This window comes from Dermacentor variabilis, chromosome 8, assembly GCF_050947875.1.
Source record: "Dermacentor variabilis isolate Ectoservices chromosome 8, ASM5094787v1, whole genome shotgun sequence".
Taxonomy (NCBI): domain Eukaryota; kingdom Metazoa; phylum Arthropoda; class Arachnida; order Ixodida; family Ixodidae; genus Dermacentor; species Dermacentor variabilis.
This window is the reverse complement of record NC_134575.1, coordinates 102,596,455-102,621,435: the sequence shown is the minus strand read 5'-3', so window position 1 is coordinate 102,621,435 and position 24,981 is coordinate 102,596,455. Positions and strand designations below refer to the sequence as shown.

Below are 24,981 nucleotides of genomic sequence, written 5' to 3'. Positions count from 1 at the left end.
CTCCTGCAGTCCAAGGGCCTATCGGGCAAGACGACGGGATGGTTCCTTTAAGGACGACAGCCAGCACAGCGAATGTGATCATGAGTTATCACGTCAAAAGGGCCGCCATGGAGATACGGACAGCATTTTGTTATGGCCCGAATTATAGCGAGATATTCTTTTTCTGATACAGAATAGTTCGATTCGGGTTTAATGAGTGCACGATTGGCGAAGGCGACGACGTACTCATCGAGCCAGCCTTTCTCTGAGCGAGAACGGCACCAAGGTCGACGCCACTGGCATCTGTGTGTATTTCAATTGGAGCTCTTAGGTCGAAATGGCGAAGGATTGGTGGTGACGTCAAGAGACGACGCAGCTTTCTGAATGCGGCATCCCAGTCCGGTGACCAGGTCGACCAGGACGAAGAAAGCGAGTTAAAGGTGGCATTATGGTGGTGAAATTGCGGATGAAATGGAGGAAGTATGACGCTAACCCAATGAAGCTGCGCAGTTCTTTCAAGGTTGTCTGCCGCGGAAACTGGGCAACAGCTTGTAGTTTCGCCAGATCAGGCAGTACACCTTTTTTTTCGACACGACATGGCCGAGGATGACCATCCCCCGGGCAGCGAAGCGACACTTCTTCAAGTTAAGTTGGACGCCAGCATCGGCGATGCATTTGAGGACACGTTCAAGTCGAAGTGGGAAGAAAAGTCCGGTGAAAAGATAACAATGTCGTCCAGATAACACAGGCATATCTGCATTTGAGGCAGCGCAATATCTTGTCCATCATTCTTTCAAACGGGGCCGGCGCGTTACACGGGCCAAATGGCGTCACGGTGAATTCAAATGAACCGTAAGGTGTGATGAAGGCCGTTTTTGGACGGTCTGATTCAGCCACTAGTACTTGCCACTGCCAGGATCGTAAGTCTAAAGATGAGAAGAATTTGGCGCCTTGGAGGCAGTCTAACGCGTCGTAAATACAGGGTAGTGGATAAACGTCCTTGCGGGTGATCTTATTGAGTCGCTGGTTGTCCACGCAAAAGGGAATTCCGCCATCTTTCTTTTTGACCAACACTGCAGGAGAAGCCCAGGGACTGTGTGAAGGTTGCATGACGACGCGTTAGAGCATGTCTCCAACTTGCTCAGCGATGACGCTGCGCTCTATGGCGGATAACCGATACGGCCTGTGGCGTAAAGACGGATGGTTGCAGGTGTCAATGTGATGGACAAGAGTGAAAGCACAGCCTAAGCGAGATTGTTGTAGGTCGAATGACGTGCAAAAGCGGTAAAGGAGATCAATCTGGGCGTGCTGACAAGGAGTGAGGTTGGGATCAATACACTGGGAAAATGTTGGGTCACACGGTGGCGTCGGAGGTGAAACATGAACGGCCAGAGCGTCAACCGGAGGAGAAGCCGGGCCGTCAGGCACATCGTAAAGGAAGCTTGGTACGATTTCGCCAGCATAACCAAGACAGTCATCGTGGAGCAGGCTAGCAGGGCCAGGAAACAGGCTCGATACATAAAGTGCGCTGGAACCTTGTCGAATGGCAAGAAGGGCCAAAGGAAGTATGAAGGGATGACGGCGAGCAACAAGCTTAAACGGCGTGAAAAGAACTGTGGAATCGGAAAACCCAACGCAGGAAACGGGTACAAGTGCGGCAAAGTATGGCGGAATCTCGCTGTCGGCTGTGACGAACACGCGACCGGAAGCGTCATCAGTCTATTGAAAAACGTTGTTGCCGAATGGCGACAGTGCAAGATCAGCACGAGCACAATCTATAACGGCATGATGAGAGGACAGAAAGTCCCATCCTAGAATCATGGCACGGGAACAGCGAAGCAGAACAACGAATTCATCATGGTATAAAGTGCCGCTTATAACAACACGCTCGGTGCACTTCCCTAAGGGTACAATCGGCGCAGCGCTTGCTGTACCTAATGAAATGGCAGAATATGGCGTCGCGACTTTTCTAAGGTTAACACGAAGGTGGTCCGAAATCACTGATAGTGCTGCTTCTGTGTCTACAAGCGCATGAACGGCAATGTCTTCTGCTTAAACTTCAAGGACGTTCGCAAGAAATAAATGACGTCTTCAGTAGTTCGTTCTGATCGCAGTTCTTGGCTCCGGAGTTGCAGTCGTTAGTTTTCCTCTTGGATAGCTTCAGGGCGATGGATAAGCGGCGACAGAGAACGCCGACGGGGAGATGGAGACAGATAGGTATTGAAGGTACGGGAAATAGGAGGCGAGGCTTCGAAGGGCTTAGCGGCAGTAGCGGAACGGGACGGAGAGTCGAAAGCGTTGCTTTGTGCCCTCGGAGAATCTCAAGGCCCAGGGAGCCCGCACGAATAACAGATAGGCCGGTTGTCATGGGTGCACCATAGATTGAAAACAGCGGCGGAAACTGATGGACGTTTTGACGAAGTGGGTGCACGGGCTGCTGTTGCGGGCAGTAGCCGCTTGTATGTGCATATTTTGCAGGTGCTTGCGGAGGTCAGGGAAAGGCTCTGGTAAGTCTGGATTGAACAGCTGCAGACGGATGCCTTAGATTGGCGACAACGGCAGCTTACGCAAGTGGAACAGGTGTAGGAGGCGGTTCATGAGCAAGTTGTACGGCGTGAGCGACTTGTTCTTGTATCACCTGACGGAGATCGCGACACAAGGGCGACTCTAAAGCTAGACTGACGTGCCGAACAGAGAGTTGACTTGCCACTTCTCATACAAATTGCTTGATTTGGTCGAAGATTGCGGAACTGCAAGGAGTAGCACTGACACCATCAGCCAGAGCTGAAAGCGCGACGTCCGGAGCGGCGCGTAGAAAGCCGTTGTTTGCGCAGCTCCTCATAGCTCTGGCAAAGCGTTATGAGGTCGTTGACCGTCTATGGATTCTTTGCCAAGAGCATTGGGAAGGCGTCATCTTCTATGCCTTTCGAGATGTTCTTGACCTTGTCATCTTCGGTCCTATCGGGGTTGATGCGCCGGCAAATGTCAACTATATCTTCAATGTAGCTGGTAAAGATTTCGCCCTTTTGTTGGGCACGACAGTGAAACTGTTATCCAGCCCGAAGTTTGTGCACAGCTGGGCGACACAGATGCACAGATGCTTGAAGTGTCGTTCGGAATGCTGTCCAGGTTCAAAAGTCAGCCTCATGTTTTCGGAGCCCAAAATGGGCGACCCCAGAAAGTTAGAATGGTACGTAACCAAGCTTGTCAGCTTCAGTCCATTTGTTGTAGGCACTCACTCGGCTGTACGATGACAGCCAGTCCTCGACGTCATGGTCGTCAGTATCACTCAATATGGAAGGATCCGTTTGGCGTGGCGCACCAGGACAGACGATCGGAGGCGGTGCCTGGGGTGGATCGGTAGGACTAGTCTCCTCATGAATGGGAGATGTGATAGGGATCGTCCGGCTTCGGAGTTCCAGGTTTGCAAAAGGTCCAACACCTTCCCCCAAATGTCGCGAAGCACTTTGGGCAGTAAGCATTCGCGGAGAGAATGATAGAGCAGCAAGAGGTAGTACAGCCGATCGAGTGCCGAAACAAGGTTTTCCTCTCTCGTCGTCGTTCTCTCTCTCATAGCAACAGTCCCACTGCTCCTTATTTTACAGTACAGTATGTGTAAGTATGCTACTAAATTTAACCTTAATGGGGCTCTTTTTAAGTATTCCTGGTGCCGTGTGAGGAGGCAATCTCATTGATCACTTGAATGACATCACTCTCCCGTTCTGCTTAAAACGAGCAAAGGCAGCTGAAGACACAGGAAGTGGTGATGCTGTGATCTCTAGACTGGGAAAGTGGCAGAAGGAAAGAAAAAAAATTGGAGGACGCTTAAGCTTCGCCTTCAAAAGTGGAATGCGACAGCGTTCCCGTCGACCCGCCAAGGGGTGTAAGACAATGGGCTACGGCGCAGCGACTACGCGCCCCGCATCGGACGCGGTGAGCGTCGAGCAACTCAGCGTTCGGCGCGACAACGAAATGTGCGCCTGAGCAAGCGACGCACGCCTGAGAAACAGCTCGTTTCTAAAGCAACACCGCGTTCACTAGAGGCGCGTTTGTACCGCTTTGAAGCATCGAACTCGTGGCTCAGTGGTAACGTCTCCGTCTCGCACTCCGGAGACCCTGGTTCGATTCCCACCCAGCCCATCTTGGAAGTTGCTTTTATGCGAAGCATATTACTAGAGCTCAACCCAGCTCCTCAGGCGCGGCGGTGTCGCCTTCAAGGCTGACACCGTGACGTCACGCCAGAGGAGAAACGGGGCTCCAACTCGCGCCGTCGCTCGCGGCGTCGCGGCGCTATATAAGCAGCTGCGCTTGTTTCTAGGTGGCTTTGGCTGAACTCTTGCAAGATGGGCTGGGTGGGAATCGAACCAGGGTCTCCGGAGTGTGAGACGGAGACGCTAACACTGAGCCAAGAGTACGATGCTTCAAAGCGGTACAAAAGCGCCTCTAGTGAATGCGGTGTTGCCTTAGAAACGAGCTGTTTCTAAGGCTCAGGCGCACATTTCGTTGCCGCGCCGAACGCTGCGTTGCTCACCGCGTCCAATGCGGGGCGCGTAGTCGCTGCGCCGTAGCCCATTGTCTTACACCCCTTGGCGGGTCGACGGGAACGCTGTCGCGTTCCACTCTTGAAGGCGAAGCAGAGTAACGCATGAGTTGTTTCTTCGTCTAGCCGATCCAAATATAGCCAAGCAACAGCAGTTCACCAGGCTAAACAGTGGTTCAACAACTCAAATAAAGGCTAGTATGCTTCGCATCCTGGGCTTAACCTTAGCTAAGCCACAGCCATTTTTTTATTTATGAAGTGCCTGCCGTGATTTATCGCTCACGGCCAACGCCGCGGACGCCGACACCGACGCCGACGACACCGACTTTTCTGCGACACGAGCTCCTTAACGCTATCGCGTTAAAAAGAAAAGAGCTTATGGAAAGTCATGGAGATTTTTTTTGGGGGGGGGGGGGAACGAGAGGCTATGAAGCCTTCAGAGAACTGAACATAAACCGTAGGTGTCGAAGGTGGCGTGTGTTTGTGGTACTAGAACAGCCTGTCAGCGCGGGAGCAACAACAGGACATGAGTTGAAAGAATGACTTCACTCGCGCAGCCGCAGTGCGCCGAGCATTTCTTTAAGATAACAAGATGCCGACATAGAGTGTAGGGGCAAGGGACAGGGCTGTTAGGAAGGCGGCGGCTTGGTCTTTCAAGAGGCGTTAACGTACGTATTGCGGTGTAGGCTTCGTCGCGGCGGTATAGAGAAATGGTGCAAACCTTTATGGTGGAGGCACCGAAAAATATAAGCTGGCATGTGGAACTTTGGAACGGGTGGGTGGTGGTCTAAACATCTAAAACACATAAAAACGGCAGAAAAGGCAGGGGGGTAGGTTTATATGGAAAAAGGGCTCGTATTGTGTAGACGTGCGTAGAAGCGTGGAACAAACTGTTCAATTAATTTCTAGGTTAAGGACAGCAAAGAGCTGGAAACGAAGGAGCAGGTGAGCTTCAGAATCGAGGTTAGCTGTTGGTATGACCTATTTTTTTGCCTTTTTTAATTATGAGAATTCAAAGCTTAAGTTACAGCTTTTAGCGATAAAAAGTTTCCAAGTGCAAAATTGATCCGCTTTTGCAGTGTACATGTAAGCTTGCGTATGAATTGTGATTCCGGATATTACCTCACGCGTAGTGAACAGAAACTTGTTTGTGGTGTAGAGATTACGATATTGAACGGCGATAACACAAAAGCGAGAGAAGTACGTCAATGAAACCAACAATACAGAAGACGGCACGATGATCGTAACGTCACAAACACTGCCTGTCATCCAAGGAAGCTTTTTTTAGACACGTTCTTGCTTCGTCCATTCTGTATGCACAGACTTTGGTATCAGGCGTTACTCATTTTTGCTTAGCCACATGAAAAAGAGGAACCAAATGCCTGCTCTAAAGATATCGCTCGATAATTTCCGATGAATATAAGTATGCTGGTAGTGAAGCACCCTGAATACCAACTGAAGAGTCTGTGTTCCTCGTGGAAGCCGAATTGCTTGGCAAACGCGGTTGACAATCTTGGATCTGGACATCTGCGAAGCACCGCGGTTGCAATGCCATAATATAGTGTCAGCTTTAAGAGTAGTCCTAACAAAGGCATGCGCTATCCTGCGCCATGTTGTCCGCTGTTAAGAACGGGTAATAGGTGCCGGAAGTTAATTTGGATATAGGTGATTCGATGAACTCTAATGCTTCATCTGGGTATGTGGACGAGGATGTTGTTGTTAGGTATAAAAATCACCAAGCCATACAAAACAATGTTTCGAGCGGGGACCTTCCCAGGATTTCAATGGCCTTTGTAAGTGGGCAAATCTTAAAGCCTATAGCCATTTCATTGCATGTGTTCCTGTAGGTACGTGACTTGTGGCTAATGGTAAATGCAACGTATCCCCTCATTTCTTACATGTATCTCTCAACGCATCCCTTCAGCATTTCGTTAAACTAATCTGGCAGTTTACTTACGGAAGTACGTTTGATCACGTTGGTGCGACGATACAGTACACTTATACGCGCTTTTAAAAGGAGAAAAATGCATTGCCTTTGGTGCCTCTCGATGCAGTGCTACGATAACATGGTATCCTCCAATGGCAACACTTCTACAAGTGGACCACTACCGATACACTAGATTGGTTGGCGGAAATACGTCCACGTCACAGCTGTTGTTCGTGCATATCGGAATCGCGAGCGTTTCTCGTCGAAAATGCGATCAACAAATTAACTGAAACGTTCGCGTACCCGAAGCGACGAAGCGCAAACGCCTTTCAATTGTACTTCAATTTTCATGGACAGACAAGCCCGACTGACCTTCGTATTGATATCACTTTTTTGCCATTCACAGGCGACGTTTTCTTGTCATTTTGTGTAAGGTAAATGTACTTTAATAACTATGATGTGCAGACCAGTAATAAAAGCTTGGAAATTGGTAGCGCGGGTACACAGTATCGTAAGCGAAGCCAAGGTATGAAAGCATGCTCCACCAGTTTCGGTGCACAGCTATACTTTGGCTGTTTCTTCGTCCAATGTAGTGAATGCTGTAAGTGTGGATCTGAGTAAAACGTGAGTGAGAATCGACGTGCAGTAGATCACTTCGGTCAGTGACACGTCGATAATTGTCACAGTGGTAGAGGGCCACTTTTCTAAGGAAATGACATATCGAAGCGGCTGGGCACGTTAAATAGGTTGCAGGTAAATTATTGGAGAAGGATGGTCGTAAAATTGACAGAAAGTGACATTCTGAAGCGGAAAAATCTCCAAAAATGATCCAACACAAGCTTCAGTTGTTTGGTGTGTGCGAAAACCTTTATTGTAATGAGGTCCGGAGGCTCAACTTCTTAAGCCAAGGCGGGCCGCTCCCACGTTGACACTGTCGTGCCAGTGATTATTAATACAGTTCCCATTCTGAGCATCGCGCTTGAGTTTCTGATTGCGACGCCAGGGTACCCGGGTTGGACACTATACAACTGCCAGCTATTTAACAGACACGAACCTGTTTTACGCCAGGCGCCACTGAAAATCTGTTTAATGTACGTACGTCACGCTATCATCATCAAGCAAATACGCGACGTGGCGGTACTTTGCTGTTTTGGACAAAACTAATTATTACGGAAGTAGGGATAAAAAGATTTGCTTTTTTAAAGGAGTCCGGCTTTTGATGGCGTATTTTCGTTGCAATGGAGTGAATTAGGTATCATTTCTTTTGTCCCTAGTAATTCGTCAGCACGGACATCTATATTCGCAGTAAAGACAGCAGTACTTGGAAATGTCGAAGTGTCTTCTCTGGCGAAGTCGTGGCGCTTTTTCGAAGGTGATCCCCAGCAGCCGTCACCACTAAATGGCGGCGGATATCTTAGCTACACTGTCTGCCCACACACGCCGTCTCCGTCGCGTCGGATGTGCCTGTGACGGCTAATTAGCTTCCAGGGTACTGGCTACGCTGCAGTACAGCAAAGGCTTGGCGGGCTCGTTATCGCTGTCATTGCTTCGCTCTCCGAGCGAAGCTTGTTGACAACATGCTGTGCATATCGATGCACTCGCACTCGCAAATGCGCAACAAAGCTGCAACCATTTCCTGGAAAATACACCTTTCACTATAGTGTTAGGTGCAGTTCGTCTAAAATGGGGATCAACAATTACTTTCTCGTGTAGCGCACTTTACTAAATACTTGATTTCGCTTACCTGCAATGGCGTAGGCGAATCTTTTTAACGTGCGACGTCCCGGCCCGGGAGAGGGCCCTCGGGAACAAGTGTGCGACGCTGGGCATGCCGCGATGCCCAGGCCACGGAATTGAACGGCAGAGCTCTGACTGCACCACCTCGACGACCAAAGTGCGCAGCTTACCCAGTGAGCTGAGTAAATACTGCATTATACACGTCACGCTTCCTGAGACCCATGCAGCTTACAGCGATGCCCTCAGCGCGTCCCAGTATCGCCTGTAGTTAGTTTCGTTACCATGTAGCAGGAAAAGATAGGATGTTTATATACCGCCTACGGCAGGCAGTAACAACTGCTCTTCAAGCGCGTATACTGTGCTTACCCACAGACTATCCGCGTGCGCACGCCTGCCATCGGAGCGCGCAGTAGTGCGTTCAATAGAGCTCTTTTTTTTAAGGTTTGGAGCATGCAGAGCTATTACCAAATGTTCTTCAATAAAAATGCTCTAAGAAATGAAAGCGGACACTCGGCTTTACAAGTAAACGTATGGCTGCGGCCTACACTACTTACTAAAATCATGCATTGTTTAAATCAATACAAACAATAATCTAGAAAATCGACGCCGGTGATCCGAGCTTTATGATGTGCCCTGGAAAGTCAGCACACAGAACTTTAACAATTAGTGTAGCATAGTAAGGGCCCAAATAGTGCTGTTCGAATAGGAAAATTTCCATGGGAAATGGAATGCGAATAATTGACGAAATCGACCCTAATTTATCAAGTAGAAAGCAGAACAATCTCTCATTTCTAAATAAAGCGAAATAAAAAATTTAATGAAACATTATGTTGGAGAGCGTTAGTTATATTATTGGTTGCCTCTTATAATCCCAATCCCATATAAGACGTCTGGCCAATGACACGTTCATGCACATGAAACAAGTGCTTCCAAATATTTTCTTGCACATCACAACGAGATAATATAAGACGAGAGCACGCCAACAAGCAGTTGCAACTAGAGTTGCGTCTCATGAAGGAAATAACGGTATATTATAGAGCATCACGCTATCTTTGAAAGGAATGCAAACTTCAAGCTGGCTAAAAAAGAGCCAGCATATTCCAAGGATTACTGCGGCTCAGAACTGATTTGCTGCGAAAGCAGCACTCTAACATGGTAAAAACAACTGTTTATTTTTATTTTTTTGCATACAATACCAAAACCACGCAACATCTGCTTCAGAGTAAAACAGACACATGACACGAGCTAATATCTGTTTCGCTGTTCTATCCAAGGTATTCGCTTTCGTTAATCCATGCAGAATGCCCCAGCTAGTTCTGTTAAGCGTCAGATCTGTTGTTGTCCATAATATTTCTGTCGTATGCGCAAAGCCGGGCATTAGCCATGAATGCGGTAGTTTGAGATTCATAATCAAGAAAGGGGCCGACAGATGGAATAGCACACTGTGGTATAAAGGTTATAAACCGAGATAAGGTGCGTCAGAAAGTCTGGCCATTGTTTCGATAGGAGAAGCTATCTTTGTCAAAGGTGGCCTCGTCATCCTCGGCATGTTAGTTTTCAAGGATTAGTGCAGTGACGTCACGTGCTGTCGTTGTCGGCTGGTTGTAAAGGGAGAGACTTCAAAGAGAATGAGCGCTGTCGCCTGACGTCTAGATTGAAATATGACCGCGAGAGACTCAATGATATCTCCACGCGGGCGCATAGCACAGAACAAAAACATCTTCCACAACGAGCGGTGTGCGCAGCATGCAAAAGGGGCTGCCACAGCCGCGCCACCTATGAGCTCTTTTTCAATCGGGAGCAAGCCGGCATCAGCCGCCGCCAGCCACTCTGGCAATGCCCCGCCGTTAGGCTGCGAGTCGCGTCATCACCTACCTATTTTAAGTGCACTGCAGGGCGAAGGCCACTCCTTGCGATCTCCAATTACCCCTGTGCGGCGTCCATCGATTCCAACTAGCGCCTGCGAATTTTTTTAATTTCATCACCCCATCCTAGTCTTCTGTTGTCGTCGACTGTACTTCTCCTCTCTTGGTGGTCGACCGGTTATCTTAACTACGCATTACGTGACCTGCCAAGCTCCATTTCTTTTCTTAATGTCAATTAGAATATCACCAATCCCCGTTTGCTCTCTGATCTACACCGCTCTCTTCCTGTCTCTTAAAGTTACTGCTAACACTTTTCGTTTCAGCGCTCGTTGAGCGGTCCTTAACTTATTTCCAAGCTTGTTTATATAATTTTCCAGGTTTCTGCGCCATATGTTAGAACCAGTAGAATACACTGATTGTACATCTTCATCTTCAATGATAGTGGTAAGCTGCCAGTCAGGATCTGGCAACGTCTGTCGTGTGCAGTCCAGTTTTTTTTTATTCTATTGTAAGTTTTCTTTCTTGATCAGGATTCCCTGTGAGTAATTGACCTAGATAAACGTGATCCTTCACATACTCTGGAGGCTGTCTGACGATCCTGAAGACTTGTTCCCTTGCCAGGCTATGGATCATTATAGTTGTCTTCTGCAAGTTAAAATTCAACCCCGCTCTTAGGCTTTCAGTGTCAGGGTCCTCAATCATTCGTTGTAATTAGTCTCGAGTGTTGCTGAACAGGACAATGTCATGTCGAAACCGAAGGCTGCTGAGTTATTCGCCTTTGATTCTTATTCCTAAGCCTTCCCGGCTTAATAGCTTGAATACTTCTTCAATCTATGTAGCGATTTGCATAGGAGAGATTGTGTCTCCTTGTCTGACCCCTTTCGTTATAGCTATCTTCCTACTTTTCTTGTGGAGAATTAAGGTAGCTGTGGAATCTCTGCAGATACTTTCCAAGATATTGACGTAAGCGTCCTGCACTCCTTGATGGCTTAATGGCTCTTGAGTGCTGGAATCCCTAGTGAATCAAATGTATTTCCGTAATCTATGAAAGCCATATAGAGAGGCTGATTGCACTATGCTGATTTCTCGATTACCTGATTGATGACGTGGATCGGATCTATTCTAGAGTATCCCTTCCTGAAACCAACCTGTTCTCTTGGTTGACTGATGTCCATTGTTGCCCTTATTCTATTGGAGATTATTTTGGTGAATGTATTATAGAATACTGGAAGGTAATCGGCCTATAAATTTTAATTATTTAAAGTCTCCCTTTTTGTGGATTAGTTTATTGTTGGCATTCTTCCAGTTCCCTGGGACCCTGGACGCCGATAGACAGTTCGTAGAGATGGCCGCGAGTTTTTGAGGCATCATGTCTCCTCCATCTTTCAATAAATCGACTGATATTCCATCTTCTCCGGCCGCTTTTCTCCGTTTTATCCCTTATAAAAATTTCTAGCAACAGTTTTTAGATAATCTTTAGACTTTTGTTACTAGAACCTACCAACAGTCAATTCAAATCCTACCAGCCGTATTTATACATCCTAACAACGCTCTAGTAACAGCCTAGAAACATTGGGCCACCAACTCCCGATAGAAACATGTTTATAGATGTCTTTAAGCTTCCTACCAATTTCCTATGAACTTTGTCTTTATACACCATATTAACATTCTTTCAAAAGAAAAATTTTCATATATTTTCTGTTAACTTCCTACCAATCTCCTATTAAGAAGCCTTCTTTATACACCATATTAACATTCTTCCAATTGAAGAATGCTTGTAAACGTTCTGCCAACTTCCTACCAACCACCTATTAACATTTCTCTTTATACACCCTAGTAACATCCTATCAAGAATTGGCCACCGTACTTCAATTGACGCATGTTCATATATGATCTGTAAACATTCTAGTAACCGTCAACCAAGAGAAGTATTTAGGCGCTGTAGTAACTCTGTGGCAATATTTTAGTTACATGTGCTTATGTACATGCTGCTGACGTCTTACTATCCCCCCAGTAACATTTGTCCTAGATACGACTTATAGTAGGATAGCGTAAACATTTATCAGTATGTGTGAACATGTTGGTAAAAGGCAGTATGCCACCTAGAAGGTGCATGTACATGGAAAACAGATGAAAGTTTGCACTAAAAGAAGTTTATTCACACAAGAATATTTACACAGAATTGTGAGAAAAGTAATAGAGAAATTAATAAAAATAATGATTTAGTTGATTACTGCATGGCAGCTGCCGCATAATCTCTAGCAAGCATCAACGATAATGTATTTTTTACACTCAGAGCTGATGTCTCTCAGAATGTTTGCAGAGTGAACCCTGCACAGAAACAAGATCGTCAGTGTTAACATCATGTTCAGGTTAGCACATCACATATATAGAACAGCTTTTTAACAAGGTACACATGAAGTTCACACTAATGCTAAAATTGTAACCGTCATCCCCGTTTACTTGCAGAGGAAATGATGGGGCACATTCTGCAATGCATATCCTTTGCTGCGTTGCATTTACCACGTGCAATTAAAATTAGGAAAGTGTACATGGTCGTTTCCTAAAAAAAGGGAACAGCCTAAAATTATTGTTATAGCCCCCAATGTTGTGGCCTGAATAATTTCAGTTTCCCAAAATGTTTTCCTTAACGAATTATCTGCAAAAATAATTTACTCACTCAAAAAGTGAATTACATGGTTTATTCATGGTGAAATTTGAAGTGCGCACAATAGACACCGATGCAGATACGGTGGACACGCGAGCGCTTATTCACAACTGTTTATTTTTGGAAAGACACTGAACGTAAAGGCGCCAGCTAGCGGCATCGAGCATGTGCAAAACGAGTCATCCATTTTTATATACACAGATTACAGAGCTTGAAGCAATACTCGAGAATACAAATTCTTTGTCAGTGATAGCAACAAATGGCTGATTGATGTATTTTCAAGCACGCCTTCTTATATGGAACGCTTCTGTAATTTCACATTCTCGCTTATTTTTACTCGAAAACAAAATATCAGTGTCAGAAAATATTGGTTCACAAGGACATAGGTTGCAGTGGTTAGACAAGTGCAAATAATTCGTTTTCACATTCGCGCTTGCCTAACTGGTGCAACCTATGTCAGTGTGCACCGGTTCACTGAAACATGTCATTGTGGACCGTGAAACCATACGCTCAATATTTCGCTATCTCTCATCCTGTACAGCTAGAGTAGGAAAGAGCAAGGACATGGTCGGTCAATATTTAACACACATTAAGTCATCGCGACACGCTGTGAAAATGTATTGTTTGTACGCTTCGTGTTTATAGCAACTTCAGGCGAACCGCATGACGCGGGGCAGCTCAAAAATGTAAGAAAATCGTTCTTAAAACATTTAACGGCATTACAGTTCGCGCTGTAGTAACCTGCCAAAATGCGGTATAAGAAACTGAAATCAAAATAGCATCAAAATAATATGTTTATGAAAAATGATGGTGGAGAGCATACCTTCTTTATAATTTGGAGACAGACCAAACTTCGGCGCAGTGCTGTCTTGAGGAAAATGTTGTTCGCTATTTGTGCAGTTTAAAACCCGGACCGTGCCAATATTAAATCACTTCACACGACATTGCATCGTAGCTGGCAGAGAAGTTGCATAAACGTTCACATCACGGAAAGAAGAAAGCTCCGTGGGCTTCACAAGCACGTTGCCGGTTGGCTTGCATTGATGAATCAGCCACAACACACCATAAGCATAAACAGCAGCAAGAATAGCTAGATTGCTGCCACAATAAGCGACGAAACACCTACATCGCTCCGACCGTACCACGCCGGCGTCGCAAAGGAACTTGCAAAGAACTCGCAAAGAAATCGCAAAGACGATTGCGATGGTCTCCCTCTTTGCCTCGAGTGTCAAATTTGTGCGCATACGCGGGATTGGCATGTGACGTTCTTTGCATCCACCCGCTTCGCCTTGACGACCTCGAAACTAAAGCCCCTGTTTACGCCAAATCATGACCCCTCTCCCCCCCTCCTACCTTGCGAAGGTTGACTGATACGTAGAAATTCCTCGCCTCTTGCTGACAGGTGCGGCGGCCTTTGTGTGCGCAGCCCTTTCTGGGAACTGCACTTAGAGGGAGGAATGTACCTCATGGCCGAGGTTGACAAAAAAAAAAAAACTGACAAGACCGCCGGCCTAATTTTGTTGTGCATTTAGGGGCTATATATCTTTCGAGACAATTATTGTTCTTAAAACCGACTTTTTTCTCAAAATATAATAAAAATTGAAAAATGAAAACATTTAGGGTAAATTATGCGGTTATCCTATTTTGCGCAAAAACATCCTTTAGCACTTGCCGCTTTCAAAGACAATTTTTTGCTTCATGGCGCCCAGCGCAAAATAATGCTGAAGCCTATTGTAGTAATATTTTTGTAGTTAAATTGATGTCCGAAACGTGGCAGCTATGACGTTACCAGTTTTCAGACGCCAGAAGCATGGCGAAAGCATGGCCTTTGATACCCCTGCTCTTGGTATCCGGAATGTCATAATTACGTATGTAGTAAGGGCCCCGCAACACCTTCTCGGAGCTGAGAATTTTGTCGCCGTGTTATGAAGCGAAAGCACTAAATATTACCAGTGTATAATTATCCCTTTTCGATCTGTTTTCTCACATAGCAAGCTACCATCGCCGTAAAGCAGATCAATTGACATAGTTACTTTGCTTTCACTTTGATGCAACATCCTATTAGTTTCTTTTAACGTACAGAAGCCGTCGGTTGGAGGCAGGGACGAAAACGTGCGAATACAGACGCGAACAAAGAGAACATTTCTCTATACAGTAAGGACATTTAATTCTTTTTTCACAGAAAGGTGTCACTTGCAAAGATTTGAGCTTTTCTTTCGGTTCAACCTATGCGCCTACTCAGGCCGATCTCGCGCTCACTCAGCAGCAGCTGTATTTTGCAGCCTCCTGGATATTTGAGCGACAACGTTCCAGCGCCGTGTTACCATGAGTTTCGGCTCTTTCCTTCTTTTTAACAAATATCGTGACGTTACTGCGCTGACACGTCCCAGCTTAGGGCGTACTATTCATACCGCGGACTGCAGTGACCTGATTATCTCGTTGCAATGCTAATTGGGGGGCCTTGCAATAGCAGTGCGTCGTAAGGGCCGAGTTACGCTCGAGCCCCACGCCAGACCATCCGCCTGCCCGCACGCATGTGGTCGGGTGAAAATTTGCACATTTCGCAGGCTAGTACACATATTTCCGCTTACACTGCATGTGCGAGCCCAGTGTATACAAAAATTAGTGACCCAGTGTGCGAAATGTGAAGTTTTCCGCACGACCGCACGGGTGCAGAAAGCGGGTGGTGTCACGGCTTAAGCGGAAATCGGCATTTAATTTAATTTAGTTTTAATTAACCTGCCCCAAGCCCAGAATAAAGCTGCGCATGGCCTGCACAGTACTGCGCTATCACACCGGTGATGTTGTGTAGAGCAAGCAAATTTTCTCGAAGTGTGCTGACGCCACCGCACGCTCACGTAGTCCAGTAGAACATTTAAAAAGATTAGTTCTAACAGTTTACGAACATATTTCTTTAAACATTGTAGTAGCGCACACCATCAACAATTCGCTACCGACTTGGATTGGGACTATGATTTAAAACAACGAGCTTGATTCCTGAGTACGTCATATACCGGCATTAATGTGTGTTAGAAAAAATTACCAAAAACTTTCAAGTTGTTTCCCATTCTAAATACTTTTCGGCAAACAGCACGATCTGTGGACCTACTGAGGATACATGTCCTTCAGAAAAAAAGAAAATAGGTTGATGATGTATAGTAAAACATTCTTTACAGTAAAGTAACGAGCCTTTCGACGGAGTACTAAAGTTGTTATATAGGCAAAATCTAGAAGAAGACATCATGACGGGCACTTAAAATATTCTATGTGGAAAAGTAAGATGGAAGTCTTTTAACGGCGTACTTAAAATATTCTTTATACAAAAGTGAAAAGGAAGTCTTTTAATTGCGCATTAACATATTCTTTACGCAAGAGTTAGAAGGAAGTCTTTGAACAGTGTAATAAAAATATTCTTTATACAAAAGTAAGAAGGAAGTCTTTTAGCGGTGTCTTAAAAATATTCTTTATGCAAAACTAAGAAGGAAGTCGTTTAACGGTGCATTCAAAATATTCTTTATACAAAAGTAAGAAGGAAGTATTTTGACCGTGTATAAACAAATGTTACTAGAATGTCAATGTAAATAGATTGTCCGTAAAGTAAATAGAAAGTTGGTAGGAGTTCTAAATAATGTTAATGGGCATTTTTATAAGGAATGTCATGCAAGGCCCGTCAAATTTCATCGCTACATATAGAAGGAGTCTCTGTAACCTGTTCACTACTACTTTGAATTGAGGTATTGTGGTTCGTCTGGCTACTGTACAGGTCAGTGCATAATTCTTCCGCTGCTTTGACTATATCTTTGAGATTGCTGATGACATTACCCTGCTTATCTTTCAGATTATACGTCTTGGTTTGTCCTATGCCAATTTTGGTATTCACTGATTTCATGCTGCATCCATATTGTACTGCTTCCTAAGTCTTTCTCACGTTAAGATTTCAAATGTCCTTTATTTTTTTCTTGTTGATCAATTATGACAGCTCCCCAAACTTTATCTTATCTTTTGAGATACGCACTTTCATTCTTTGTCGTTTCTTTAGTAGGCCCTTTGTTACTTGTGAGAGCTTATGTACTGTTTACATTGGTGCCTTACCTTCAACTGCAAATGCTGCTTCTGAAGCCAGCCTAGTGAAGGTTTCATTTATTACCTCTATGTCATCTTCTTCTCCCTGTTCTAAGGCTGCATATTTGTTTGCAAGTACCAGCCTGAGTTGGCCTCCTTTTACCCTGACTAGGCCTAGGTTCGCCTGTTTCTTCTTGAGCGCTTTTACTATTTCTCTCTTGCAATTAAGATGAATCCTAGCCCTCACTATCGTATGATCATTGCACTTTACCCTACACTTCTGCACCAAGCACTATGCTGGGATCGGCAGAAAGTATCAAATCAATTTGATTTCTTGTTTAACCATTAGGGCTTTTCCAGGTCCACTTTGTATTCCTACGCTTCCTCAAGAAGGTATTCATTTTTCGCAGCTTACTCCTTTCCGCAAATTCTACCAACATTTTCCTTGAGTGTTACTAGAATCAACGCCGTAGTTGCCAATTGGTTATTCACCAGCCTGCCTTATCCTAAATTTTGCACTGAATTGGGCCATTACTACAGTATACTGAGTTTGTACATGCCTCATCACTTGCTCTACACCTTCATAAAACTGGTCTATTTCATAATCATTGAGACTGGAGGTTGGAGCGCAGGCTTGTACTACCTTTATTCTATACCTATGATTAGGATTTGTTGCGACTACTGCTGTCCTCATATTAAGTGGCTAGCAGATGGCAAGGCGAAGTCGAATTTGTCTACAACACGAAGCAATGGCAAGTGTTTGACGTAGTAGTTCTGCGGAAACCCGCAAGGTGGAGAGAAGTAATGAACAAAGGGAAAATCAGGCATCCACCCGTTCGTAGCAATTGCTACAAAGGAAACCCATTTTTCAAAGGAAACCCAGTTGCCTTTGTAGCAATTACTACGAACGGATGGATGTCTGATTTTCCCTTTATTCTTCAACTTTATAGCGGGCATTTTTTCTAACAGTTGATTCCACGAAGTTCTTCAGCACGTGTTCTTCATTTTTAGAAAGTCTCTCTTCGTTAGTCAGTCCCAGATGTTCTACTTCCCAGAAAGACCTCAGTTGCTGGGAAACATTGGCTTCCGTCAGACATATGTTGAAGTTCCTTACGGTTTCCGGCTTGTAGATGATAGTTTCGATGGCGGTCAAGGAGTCGTCCAGTCGATGAATCCTTCCGCTGACGAGCTGCCAGTAATACTCTGCACCTATAAGGGCACTTATTCCAGGCTCAGGGGAAACCTGAACTGCGTTGACGTGAGCCAAACGTAAGTTCTTACTTTTCAACTTTGCGAGTACATTTGTCTCTGTCAATACTGAGAAGTCGTTGCATATTTCGAGAATTTCTATTGCTTGTACTTCAAGTGAGTTTGAGTCATACTGGTTATGCAGCGTGACCCGTACTCTGCGATAATATTTCCGCGGTGCTGAAACGTTTCCATATACCGAGATGGTGAGCTGCTCTTCGGCTAACACAGTGACTTTCAGCTTCCTAGACAATTTTTCCGTAATGAAGGTGCGTTGACTGCCACCATCAATCAACATCCTTACAAAGCATTTGCTTTGAGTGCACAGAACCCAAACTTGGGCGGTCTGCAGAAGAACTGTGTACTTTAGCGAGTCTGTTGGCGATCTGAAAACAGTTGTCTGCGTTTCTGTATTCTTCTGCTTCCATTTTGGGTCACACATCGTGGTGATATGTCATCCCTTGCATTTCGCACAGCTTAGTCTCTTCCAGCTTCGGCATTCCTTAGCTTTGTGAAATTGTCTAGCGCAGCGGAAACAGCATCCTAATTTGCATAGTTTCTCTTTTTTCTCGCCTAATGTTAGTTCCGTTGTGCAGACATCCACCGATTGATTTTGTCTCCGCATAATATACGACTCTCTGGAGTCAGTTTCACGGTTAACATAGATGCAGAACCTTGGAAATGCTCATTGGATTGTCGTTTTGCTGTTGAGGCTTGTTTTCTCTTGTCAGAAGTCGTCATTATAGTCTGTTCCCGGCTTCTTACTTCAAGGCTCAAGAAGTCTAGAAGAACCGACATTTAATTTAGCCTGTCACTAGTAACGCCTTTATTTGTCGAAGACAAGATGCGCTGATTATAACGGAGTACCATTTCTTGCGGAAGATATTGCATTATAGCATTTTTCAGAAGCACTCCATATTCTTTTTCTTCGAAGCCAAGGTTATCTAGGGATCTCACGCGCGTCTGCACTTCTTCATGCAACCTTTGAAGCCCTTCGAAATCTTCGCAAGAACGAACTTTACGTAGGTTTAGAAGATGGCGCATGTGGTCGTTCACAATCAGTGACTTCTGACCGAATCTTTATGAGAAGTTTTATAGCTGTGCTATAGCTTTCGTTAGTTGTCGACAGGCCGGTGATAACATCTTCGGCTTGGCCGATCAAGTAGCTCCGAAGATATTTCAATTTGTCTACGTCTGTGATATATCGGTTCTGGTGAACAGTAGGCTCAAATTGATACCGAAATTCTGGCCATTTAACGGGGTCGCCGTGAAACTTCGGCGCATCGAGCTTAGGTAGCTTAACGTGTGCGCGTTCTTGATTAAAGTCATCGTGAGATGCGTGCGTAGTCATTGTTTTCAGAGCGGATAACATGCGTCCAGCGCGGGATTTCGCGAGGATGATAGATTCTTGATACTGTCCGACGCTTTGAAGCTCATCCTCAATGTTATCATCGGTAACATGCTCTTCTACTTGGTTGTCAAGGAGCCGTAAGCATAGTTTCCTTTATCTTCAATAGGTTGAGATGGTCGGTCCGCTCACCAGATGGTGTTGGTTCCGTCTGCATAAGAGTTGTTATGTCGTTGATGATACTGGTGACCGCCGTTCGAAGGGTAGCCCGCTTCTGTCGAAGTCTTTACATGTCGTCACGTCGGGAATCTGAGGCTTCGTGATGACGTGGATCGTTCTTCGATTCTGTCGCAGCGTCGTCGCGTTGATCGCGTCGGTCGGTCGTCCTCTTCAAGTAGCTCACTACATCGTCAGGTGTATTCAACTGTAGATCTGATATCCTGGTCACGGCTGCATATGTTGAAAACCAGGAAGCGCAGCCGAAGTAGAGAACGTCTTCTTTATTCGACGCTTGCAAAATCAACTAAAAAAAATGCGGGTGCGCGCTCGGCTCCATGCTCGTTTCTAACTTCGGATTCTTCACGTCATTTTCGGAGCATAGTATATAACACACAGTATGCGAAACACTCTCGGACGGTCGCCAAAATTATCTCGCAAGCACACATATAGACACACCCGCATAACAACCAAGGGCAAAATGGGTGCCAAGATCAGCGCCGACGACAGTGGCACTTTGCGTGTTTTGACTTCAGTTTCACTTTTAGTTGATGGGAAAACGAACAGAAGCGAGGCCTTTCTGCGGCCGAAGACGGTAATGTTTTGCATGGTACCGCTTAATTCCGGAATCAGGTGTGGAGGACGTTCTTGCAGCACGACAGGACATTGTAGTCAATGACACGAACAAATGGTCTGTTTTGTGGCCATAAAGAATTTCGCTTACACTCTGGAAATGTTTAGTTTTGCAGAAATAAAAAGAAGAAAAAAGAACTGCATCGACAATATATCTCTCATTACTCGTTTAGTACTCACATATCTGTGAAACAAAGTAAAATAACGCATGAAATAAGAAATAAAATTTCGTTTACGCTAAAGGGAGTCGTCTATATTCTGAACTCCCTCTTAAAAACAAGAAAAATTCAGGCTCTTCCTCCTTCTTTCAACCCCTTTTTGCGAGGGAGCGAAATGGAGGACACTGAACATTTCTGCACCATTGTAAGGGAGCACGGCTTTCAGGTGTGGAGTCTCAAGGGAGGTCACAGCCCTTAAAGTGCCCTTTTCGGCTTTCCGTTTACAGTGTAGTGCATGTTGCTGGGCTTCTAGGTTTTTCATCGAGGATTATAGAAAGAAATTGCGCACTTTACTTGACGACGACTGCTGACGCAACATTTTTTTTGTCCTATGCTTGCACCTCAGTGCATATTTTATGCGTTGCATATTGCAATCACTCAGTTCAGCCCTTGGGCGCGGCCGGGCAGCCACCATTGAGGGTATGAACCATTGTTCATTTCTGCGCGTCTCATATGTGGGTCTATTCTCTTTTAGGTTTGCCCCGCAGGGGCGTCTGCGCAAGCAGGCGTTTGGTGTGTTGCGACACCACGTACCCGAGCACACGAGGGTTGGACCCTCCCGCGTGTAGCCGTACGCGGCTTAGCCGTGTCTGGGGAAAAGGGGATCCTGGGGGTTGAGCCGATGCTGGGTGCTCGGACCTTTAAGGCCCCCCGGCGGAGGCAACACACCTCTTCGGCCTCGGCTTCACATAGACGGCACCTCCAGACTGACCCACCTGGAGGAAATCGGCAGTCGCCTTTTCCTGTCTTTCTCTTCGTACAACCTTCGTCTTTCCCTTACTTTCCACCTTTCCTGTCTCCTTCTCTCTTCTATTTACTTCCTTCTTCTTGGCGGCAAGGGTTAACCTTGTGTGAGTAGCCAACCTTGGTTATGTCATATTGGGTTATAGTGGCAACGTGCAGCTGGCGTTTGCAGGCCCTGTTTTTCAGGCCCTGTTTTTCAGGCCCTGCAGCGTCCCCTTGTTGGACTCCATGGTGGGTGGCTGGCGTTGCTGCCGAAAACTACACGTCCACACATGGCTACTTCCTTCCCTCCACTACCTGATCGTCCTCAGAAAAGAGGGTGCACCGATGAAGTCTTCCAATTTTTTGGCCGCCAAAAAGAATCCTTCCCGCGTTTCCATGTCATCCACTCTGCAAAACCAGATAAACCAGTAAGAACTATCTCACCCTTTCTTGTTTCGAAGTCGCTGACTGAAGCCTTTGGTCCTGGATATAAGGCGTCGAGGATGTCAAGCGGTGATCTCCTCTTGGAGCTGCGCGATCAAAAACAATATGAAAAATTGTCAACACTAGTGTCATTTGGGGAAACCCAAATAATTATAACCCCGCACCGCACGATGAACACCACCCGTGGTGTTGTCTCTGACGATGACTTAATGGAGCTCACTGAGGCCGAACTCTTGGAGGGCTTCAGTGACCAGAATGTTATCAATGTTAAACGAATTAAGATGAGGAGAGATGGAAAAGAGATCAAGACGAAACACCTGACACTCACTTTCGGCTCAAGTGTCCTTCCCGAGTCCATCGAGGCTGGTTATATCAAACTTCGTGTTCGGCCATACGTTCCCAATCCTCTCAGATGCTTTAAGTGCCAACGTTTCGGCCACAGTTCACAGAACTGTCGAGGCCGGCTGACTTGTGCCAAGTGCAGTGACAACGAACATTCCTCCGAAACGTGCCAAAACACTCCACATTGTATCAACTGTGATGGCGAGCATGCCGCATACTCGCGCGCCTGCCCGTCCTGGAAAAGAGAAAAAGAGATTGTGACAATCAAAGTCAAAGAAAACGTATCTTTCAAAGAGGCACGTAGGCGGGTGTCATACCTGTCTAAGGGCAGCTTTGCCGATGTGGCGCGTACGGGGGCAGCGTCACAACGGCCTCCGGCGGCTGTCCGGCCCACAAGCAGTGAGTCGGCAGTTACGCCATCTGCCCCTGCGGCGGTTACAGCTAGCGCTGCTCCGTCAACACTGCAAGAGGGACCATCAACCTCGAAGGTGGGCGCAGCCGAGGCTGCCCCAACCACCCCGGCCCCTTCCAGCGCTGGCAACAGCCGGCGCAGCCAAATGCCGCAGAATTCCCCATCGACCTCCGGGCTGGTGGGCGCAGGGGTTTTGCCCCCCAAGGCAGGACTCTCCCTTGTAACTTCTCGCTCGCAAGAGCACGTGTCCGGCGCCTCACAAGAGGCAATGGACACTACACCCGTCCTCAAGGCGCACCAAACGCCTAAGGAGCGTCGAGGCTCCCTCGAACGCTCCAGAAAGGGCAGAACCCCTGTTACAGGGCCTCGAAAGAGCTCTGTAACCTAAGGCATCACCTCCCTTTCCATAGACACAGCACTTATTTACTTCCAATATGGCTACACAAATAATTCAATGGAATGTTAGAGGTGTTCTTAGGAACCTTGATGACGTACAAGAGCTTATCCAAAAACACAATCCAAAAGTGCTGTGTCTACAGGAAACACACTTAGCACCACAACACACAAACTTTCTCCGACCGTATGTCAAGTTCCGCAAAGATCGCGATGATGCTGTCGTATTATCAGGAGGTATGGTATGGTATGGAGAACTTTATTGGGTCCTGAAGGTCAACCATACGTTGACGCGGGCCGCTCCCACGTTGGGACTGTCAGGCCGAGCCCTTCAGCCACATCGCGGGCCTTCTGGACTGCCCGTAATTGGTCAGAGAGTGATTCACTGTGTAGCATTTGCCGCCACCAATCTTGTTCCTTGTCACGGTCTGTGAAGACCGCGGGGCACTGCCAAAGCATGTGGTCAAGAGTAATGATGCCATTGCACTTATTACAGTTGGTTTGAATTTCCCTCTCTGGATAGATCCTGTTAATAAAATATGGACTTGGGTATGTTCTTGTCTGTAGCAAACGTAATGTGACCGCTTGGGCTCTGCAAAGCTTACCGTGTGGCAATGGGTATTCCCTTCTGCTTAAATAATAATGCTTCGTGATTTCGTTATATGTTAATAATCGATCCCTGTGTTCCCCGGGTGAAGTGTAAGTTGCTCGGTCTTGAAGAGCACGGCTAGAAAGTCCTCGTGCTGCTTCATTTGCCACCTCATTGAGGTTTCTCCGAGCTCCGTCCACCACCCCCAGATGTGCAGGAAACCAGCGAATTTCGATCCTCTCACTCTTGACCTTCTCTAATAATTTTGTTGCTATCCGTGTCACATATCCGTTGGTAAAGTTGCGTATGGCTGTTCTAGAGTCGCTGTAAATATGTGTCCACCGATTAGCCCGGATGGCTAAGGCGATTGCTACTTGTTCTGCTACTGTGGGGTCCTTGGTATAGACGGTGATGGCATCCTGTATGTTACCTTGAGTGTCTACGACAACGGAGGTATACGCATACTTATTTTTAACCCAGGCAGCGTCAACGAACACCGCCTGCTGCTTATGTTGATCTATGTCTTGAAGGAGTGCCTTCGCCCTTGCCTTCCGTCTCTCGAGGTTATGTGTCGGGTGCATGTTCCTAGGGAACGGGGTCGTCTTTATTGTTTCTCGTAGTCCCGCTTGCAATTGTGTTAATAATTCTCCTTCGTTGGTGTGGTTGTTAATTTCTACGCCAATTTCTTCAAGTAGCACCCTCCCAGGGCGTGTCCCCATTAGTCTCTCCTGGTGGGCCACCTGTTGAGCCTCAGCTATCTCCTCTAGTGTGTTATGCAGCCCTAGGCGCAATAAGCTATCATTGGCCGTGCTGATGGGAAGTCCTAGTGCAGTCTTTATAAGTCGTCTGATTAAAGCGTTTAGCTTGTTCTTATCGGCCTGTGTCCATTGTAGCATGCCAGCCACGTACGAGAAGTGGCAAAAGGCGAATGCATGTACCAATCTGATGGCACTGTCTTCTCCTAGCCCCTTATGCTTGTTGGTAACTCTACGCAGAAGCCTAATGACTTCTTCTGACTTGTTAGAGATGTATTCTATCATCCTGCAATTAGATCCGTTCGCTTGCAGGAGAAGTCCTAACACTCTAATAGTCTCCACCTGCCTGATTGGTTCTCCATTCTTGGCGCATATGTCAATGCGGGGTTCTTCCTCTGGGATATATCCGTTCGGCCTGCGCCCACGCTTACTGATCAGGAGGTGTTGCCATTCTTATTCATAAAAGTATTTCCTGTCAGCGTTTACAGCTGCAAACGCCCATTGAAGCAGTGGCGGTTCGAGCTGTTCTTCTCAATAAACTCGTCACCATTTGCTCGCTTTACATACCCCCACACTACAAATTAACGAGACATGAATTCCAATCGTTTATAGATCAATTGCCAGAACCTTATGCTGTTCTTGGCGATTTCAATGCGCACAGCTCCCTGTGGGGTGACTCTCGTATAGATGCGCGAGGACGACTTGTCGAACAATTCCTTTTGATGATGTATGGCGTTTTGTGGCGCGAGGGCCAGTTATGGCCAAAGAGCGCCATGTCTGTGCTAATGAGTTTGCAGTGTACTTATGATTACTATGGCGTTGGTGTGAGGTGGCTGTAAAGAGGCCTTAAAATATACGCTCTAAAGTGCGTAAAATCTG

At 46.2% G+C, this 24,981-nt stretch overlaps 1 protein-coding gene across 2 annotated transcripts in view; it reads right to left on the bottom strand.

Moving 5' to 3' along the window:
- LOC142590498 (fatty acid synthase-like) overlaps window positions 1-8,441 on the bottom strand; it is a 177,394-nt gene extending 168,953 nt beyond the window's left edge. For both annotated transcript variants that reach the window (XM_075702660.1, XM_075702661.1), the window contains exon 1: window positions 8,191-8,441. The gene's annotated coding sequence lies outside the window, so the exon portion shown is untranslated. The remainder of the gene's footprint in view (window positions 1-8,190) is intronic.
- Between the last annotated feature and the right edge of the window lie 16,540 nt (window positions 8,442-24,981).